Consider the following 6,733-nt stretch of genomic DNA (forward strand, 5'->3'; position numbering starts at 1 on the left):
AGCAATCTTTTCTTCCTTTGAATTTGACTTTGACTTGTACTTTGACTTTGTGAAACACGGGGTGTTACATCTGTTGTGGATGGTGGTGTCGTGCTCTATGGACCGGTGGATGTGAATGGTCCTGACGGTGGTTCAGCACGGTGACAGCGGACAACATCGCGACTGTGGTAGCGGTAAACAGTTTTAACCCTACTCTACACCAAGCCCACGCGTCCAAAGCCCTCCTCGTCTTCAGCCATGTATGTTTATGTTCTTCATCCTCCTCACAGTCCCAATCCTCCTCACAATAGCCTCAGATTCCACATGCCGAGTGAAGACGGCGGCAATTCAGCTTCAAAGAAGAAAGAAACAAAAGAAAAATAAACAGAGAAAGAGGAAGAGCGGGCAATTTCTAGGGTTTTGGTGGTGCCGGTAGATGGCGACATGAGAAGGTAATGGTGGGTCAGAGGTGGTGCTCAATAAAAAACACCATGTCAGTTGTTTCTATTTGTCATGCATATAAGTTATGATGCTAATGTTTACGTTGTGTTTATTTTTATTGGTGCACATCATTCATGTCGTTGTACATGTTGATTGTCAGGGCCGGCCCTGGGAGTGGGCGGGGAGGACCACCGGCCAGGGCCCGATATTTAGGAGGGCACGCTATTTTTAGAAAAAAACCCGATATGTATAAGTAAAAAAATATTTTTAATAGGGTATACCTATACAAACACTAACACAGGCTCACTTACAAAACTATTCTTATGCTTTAGATTAGTTATTAGCCCATTGGCATTAGGTTTAGACCTTTATTGAGCCCAATACCCAATTTCGTTAAGGCCTAAGGGCACGTTTTTTGGAGCTCGAACAGGGCACACGAATTCTCAAGGCCGGCCCTGTTGATTGTGTAGACTTTTTTGCTGTCAAGCTAGCTAGCAAATTTGATAAGGAACATGTTATGAACAATGGACCCCCTCCCCCTAAACAGTCAACTTTCGTATGATTTTCAAGTCCATGCCATTGAGATTTGAAAGTGGCTTTATGATTATTGGGGTATGGGTGTCATGAAAGTGATTCTCATCATTTGACTAGAAATTTTGAATAGTCATCTTTTTCTATAATAATGCGTACTAGTTTTTTTCTACGTCGCGCGTTGCGGCGAAACCGAGCAAATGATAATGTAAAACAAACGTGACTTGAAAATAAAACATGTTGTTTAGAAAGCCAGAGCATTAGAACGGCTTAGTTTATCATTGTACCGTTTTATGATACAAAATAAATAATTTATTTTGAGTACAACTTCGTTTTTAACAAAACTTATAAGGAATATCGAGGGAAAAAATCAAACATAACTACCTGCTTAAGTTTTTAGAATAAAGTTATACAGGTAAGTTATTAAAAAAGTACCAAATTATTTGGTAAATTAATATATGTTCTAAAAAGGAAAAAAAATTATTAAAAAATGGTAAAGGAAATATATGGTTTAAAAAGGGAAAAAAATTAAAATATGTTATTAAAAGTAAATATAATAAGAAACTATTATAATATATGAAATAAAAATAATAATTAAAAGCTATATATTATTTTAAAAATAATGTTACTATTCATCGTCCTTCGCTAACTATACATATATAATATAATGCTGATTATTTTTTAATGGTGATAAGTTTGGTGTTGTTCCATTTGAGAGACTTAGTTGGGACTTGGGAGAACAATTTTGTAAACTAGAGATTTAAAAGACTATATGTGCTTAATTTAGATTTATTGCTTTACCTTGGTTAGGATTTACTCCCAAAGTGTATTGTATCTACAAGCTCGGCTCAATTTGAGGCTTTGGCTTTGGCATACGAGACTCAGGCAGCTCAATAGCTGAACAGTTCATTCACATTCTACTTTTGAACCTGCCCGAACTACTACCAACTGACCCTTTACTGGTGCGGCCTCTATCACTCTTATTTATGCTATAATCAAATATATAATGCAGGGGACCAATGACGAACAACTTTCAGTTATATCATAGCTTCTTCTTCACACATCTCACCACACATTTCTTGCAAATTCATCATCTTGCTTCTCATTATAAGATCGTTGCACTTATTGAGGTCATCCATTTGAAATCTTGCTTAGTTACGTTTCTTGCAAATCTGATTTTACCCGACTTGAATAACTATAATTTGGTGCTTTTTGTTTGATGTAGACTTGAATGGAAGACGAATCTGAAAAACACCAGCCTCATTTCTCTAAATACTGCAAGGTAGGGATTCAACATGACATCCTTGAAGAGCTTTACAAAAAGGTCCAGGTCCATACTGCCATTCGTGAACCACCCAACTAGCACAAGAGGTAGCTACAACCTTTATGTTAGATGTTGCCTGATTGGTACAGTTATACATTTACAAAAACTTTTAATTGTATTTTGACACGTAATTATTATCATTACAGTTGACCATTTTATACTAAACATGTTCTTTTCATTATTTTTTTACCAATTGTTGTTGTTTGTTATGTCCTTCGAGTGCTTACGTTTAACCTTACCACCTGCATTTAGAATATCTTTTTTAACAGAATTGGCCGCTTCTACTTCTCGACTTTGTGGTGGTCTCGGGTTTTTTCAACCAAAACATGAAGCTCTCACTAGGTAATTAATGTCATTGCTTCTGTCTCATATACGAATTTCGAACAAAAGAAGTCAAATTAATTGTTTGAATTCGGAAAAATTGCCAACCTATTTTCTAAAAATATAATCTTGCTTTGTTCGATCCGTCTTCTGTTGGATGGTTGGGTAGTCGAAGTTTCGCCCTTTCCGACTTTGTTGTTGACTATAAGGCTGAACGGTATGGTGACGGAGGGATGGACGGCGACGGGGGTGGCGGGATGGGGTGACGGAGCGGCGCCGAGAAGAAAGAGGGGGCCCACATGTTTTGGTCTGTCCTGGACGTCGAGAAACAGACGGAGAGGACGGTGACGGGATGAAGACGGGGCCCGAGATGGGGTGACGGCCGGCGCCGGGGCTGAGGACGGCCATACCGTCCAGCCTAAGTATTTTCCTTATTGAAAGCATACATAGAACTCACGGTATAATGTAAACACTATGTTTGATTTCATACCTAGTAATTGTTCCGTTTTGTGAATTTTTTTTGTTCGTTTTCCCGGTTGAATTAGAGCTCGATTAATATGAAGCAGTTTAGTAATATAATTCATATGCTTCACTATGTAACAAAGTTGTTCAAAACTTCTTCGTTCATAATTTCATATTTTTTGTTTTCAACACCCACACTACACTTTCAACCTGCATTTTATTCTTTTATTACTTGGTATGTAGATTGATAGCGCTTAGGGGAAAGAAGTCACTAAGCTCAAGCAACCTGGCATAGAGGTCGACATGCGATGTTGATTCGGGGAAACAAGTCGCGGTTTGCAACTGCTATTCCGATTAGCCTTGGGACCATAGCGATACAGTGGTTTTCTAACAGAAAGGCCAAAGAAGCTATTAAAGGCGTCGCCAAGCTTACTCATAGAGATGGTACACCTTATTGATTACTTTATATCTTCTATAGTTTGATTATTATTTATACTGTTATTATATGATATTAGACAAGGAGGTGATTAATGTGGAATACATTCAACTTGATCCTCATCTTAGACCAATAGGTCATCCTGCCAATTTCGAAACTGGCCATTCAACTTGATTAATGAATACTTTGATTATTATTTATAGTGTTATTATATGATATTAGGCAGGGAGGTGATTAATGTGGAATACATTCAACTTGATCCTCATCTAAGACCAATAGGTCATCCTACCAATTTTGAAACTGGCTATTCAACTTGATTAATGAATGCTGAATGATATGTAGTTATATTCTATTTTTCTTTGTTAATGTATTTCGGATAAATGATTATACTTTTTTTTCATCACCGAATCATGTGTATATGTATATGTAATATACGTCCTTAAAATTGGAAGGATTCATTTCTAATTACTTTTTTTGGTTGTTTGACAAGAGCCGCATCGCGGCATGGACTAATACCTAGTTTTATTTCAAATGCAAAATAACTTTTTCATTTATTTAGATAATCATGTTTCAAAAGAATAATTTTTTGGGTTTCCTAAAGTCTCCAACTTTCACATAGAATAAAAAAAAGACGTTACATATGATATTAAAAAGAAAAAGTATGCTTTCTTTATCACCAACTAAGAAATGTTTTTATTCTTATCGTAACTAACTAAAAGAATATTCTACTTCAAACTAAATATTAGAAAGTAAAGAAAAAAAATCATGAATTAACCATGTTTGATTATTTTAATTATACTTGATTAATGTATTTATATTTTTAACAATACAACAATAGAAAATGATTTAACGAGAAAATGTAAAAAGTAGTGATGATGTGGAAATGTAAATATTGGTACGAATATTTGTAGGGTTGGAGAGAAGGTAAGTGTTTTTGGTGTATTTGTTAAAATATGATGTGACAACTGATATCACGTATAAATACATGCATTGATATCACGTATAAATACATGCATTTAACATCTTACATTGGGGATGATTTTATATAGATAGAGATGGATGGCCCAATGTAGTTAATGACATTAGGGCAGAGGGTATAATAAGCGGTGATGTCTGCGGGGATTCAAGTCACCGATTCGGTGACTACACCATGGGTTCCTTTGCATTCGGTGACCAAGAGAGATAAAGCCAAAATCGGTAACCTTTCACCGATGATGTGATGTTGATTGATTTGATATTTTGACCGTTTGGCTTTTAATTTTTTGACTGTTTGCAAATTTTTTGAACGTTGATTTATTACCGTTTGTGAATATTATTATATAAACTTAATTTGTCAATCATTTTTGACACACAATTCTTACAAAAAAATCTCTCTTTCTAGACCCACAAACACAATGGATAAACAAAACAAAGGTGAACCCAAGAAAAAAGGTTCCGCTAGCCGAGGATCGGATTCAAAAAAAAAAGGTTTCGCAAACGAGACAAGGTGATTGTAGAGGTCCAAGTGCACCGATTCAAACCTCCTACGGATATTCACCAACCACTCAACCTCAATTTTATTACCCTCAAACTCAACCATCCTTTTTCACCCAACCTACTTTTCCACCACAAATATTTTCACACCCAAGCTTCACAAACGAGTTCGATCCATTTGCATTTAGGACCCCGCCAATTCAATCACCAAGAGAGAATGTCGAGCGCCCACTTCCTATCTACGATGATGAAGAGGTTGTCCCCGAAACACAACATTTGGATGAAGATAGTGGCGAGGACGAAGAAGAATATGTGGATGAAGAGGATGATATTGGTGAAGCAAGTGACCCGAAACAAAAGGGAGCCAAGGCGGAGCGTCAAACTTGGGCGAAAACACATGAAGAGGCCTTAGCCAAGGCATGGGTTCATTGTTCCTTAAACAAGAAAAAAGGAAATGCACAAAAAGGGGATAGTTTTTGGAAAAAAATTCTCGTCCATTACAACGAAACTGTTGGCGGAAGTACTCGAACAGTTCATCAAGTACGTTCAAAATGGATCCCTATGTTGAGTAAGATAAATCACTTCAACGGTCTTTGGCAACAAGCGGTAATTTTCCATAACATTTTAAAAATAATTTCCATTAAATTATGTATGTTTAATTTTTTTTTTTACTTTATATTTGTTATCCATGTAGGATCGTATTCGTGGTAGTGGTGTTAGCAACCTCGACGTCATGAATAGGGCTTTAAGTGATTTCAAAAAAAATATCCAAGTGGTTTTCAACATATTGAGGCATGGGAGGTCGTTCGTAAACATGACAAATGGGCAACGGTACCATTGTTGGGTGAAGATAGTGAAAGTTCGGGACAAAAAAGAAAGTCGCTCGATGCGGGTACACCGGGAACTGAGTCACCGATAGATATACCGGACATAAACGTAGACCTATCACCACCAAGACAAAAAAGGAAAGACAAGAGGCCCGCATCATCATCAAACGATAGCCAAGAGGCCCTCACTGAGAAGCTCGCCCAATACACTCTTTTGAAAGAACAAGAAAAAGCACGTTTGATAGAGTTGACGAATATACGAAAGAAACGCGAGGAAGACACCATAGCGTTAGTGGCGGAACAACGCGAGGCGGTGAAACAACTCATGTATGATCGGGATTTGAAGACATTTACTGAGTCACACGACCATGCTCCACCCGAGATGTTGCCATTTATTCTCGCGAGGAAACGAGATATCGCAAAAAAATATAATTGGCCATGCAATTTCTAAAATATTAGTTTAAGTTTTAATGTTATGTGTTTTTTTTTTAATTTTAATGTGTTTTTTTTAAGTTTTAATGTAATCTGTTTTTTTTATTAAGTTTAAAAAATGTTTTAATTATTTATGCATAGTTTATAATTTTTAAATAAAAAATATATAACTCAAACACCCTAGGGTAGGGATGAGCATATCGGTATCCGATACCGAACCGATACCGATACCACCTAATACCGATCCCGAATTTCACCCAAACTAGGTACCGATACCGATACCGATACCGAAACATGTCGGTTAGGTATCGGTACGGTACGGTATCGGTATTATACCGTATTTTGAGGGTCGGTATCGGTATAATACCGATACCGTACCGTACCGATACCGAAAATGCCAAAAAGTGAATACCGATCGGGATCGGGATCGGTACAGGATCGGTACGGGATCGGTATGGGATCGGTATTCGGTGGCATATGCTCATCCCTACCCTAGGGTGTTTGACT

At 37.1% G+C, this 6,733-nt stretch overlaps 1 long non-coding RNA gene across 1 annotated transcript; it reads left to right on the forward strand.

Moving 5' to 3' along the window:
• The first annotated feature begins 327 nt into the window (after nt 1-327).
• On the forward strand, nt 328-3,502 carry LOC118486691. The gene is made up of 3 exons (XR_004879513.1): nt 328-431; nt 2,177-2,322; nt 3,302-3,502. It is a non-coding gene; the product is annotated as an uncharacterized LOC118486691 (long non-coding RNA).
• Nucleotides 3,503-6,733: the final 3,231 nt, after the last annotated feature.

Source organism: Helianthus annuus, chromosome 14 (assembly GCF_002127325.2).
Source record: "Helianthus annuus cultivar XRQ/B chromosome 14, HanXRQr2.0-SUNRISE, whole genome shotgun sequence".
Taxonomy (NCBI): Eukaryota; Viridiplantae; Streptophyta; class Magnoliopsida; order Asterales; family Asteraceae; genus Helianthus; species Helianthus annuus.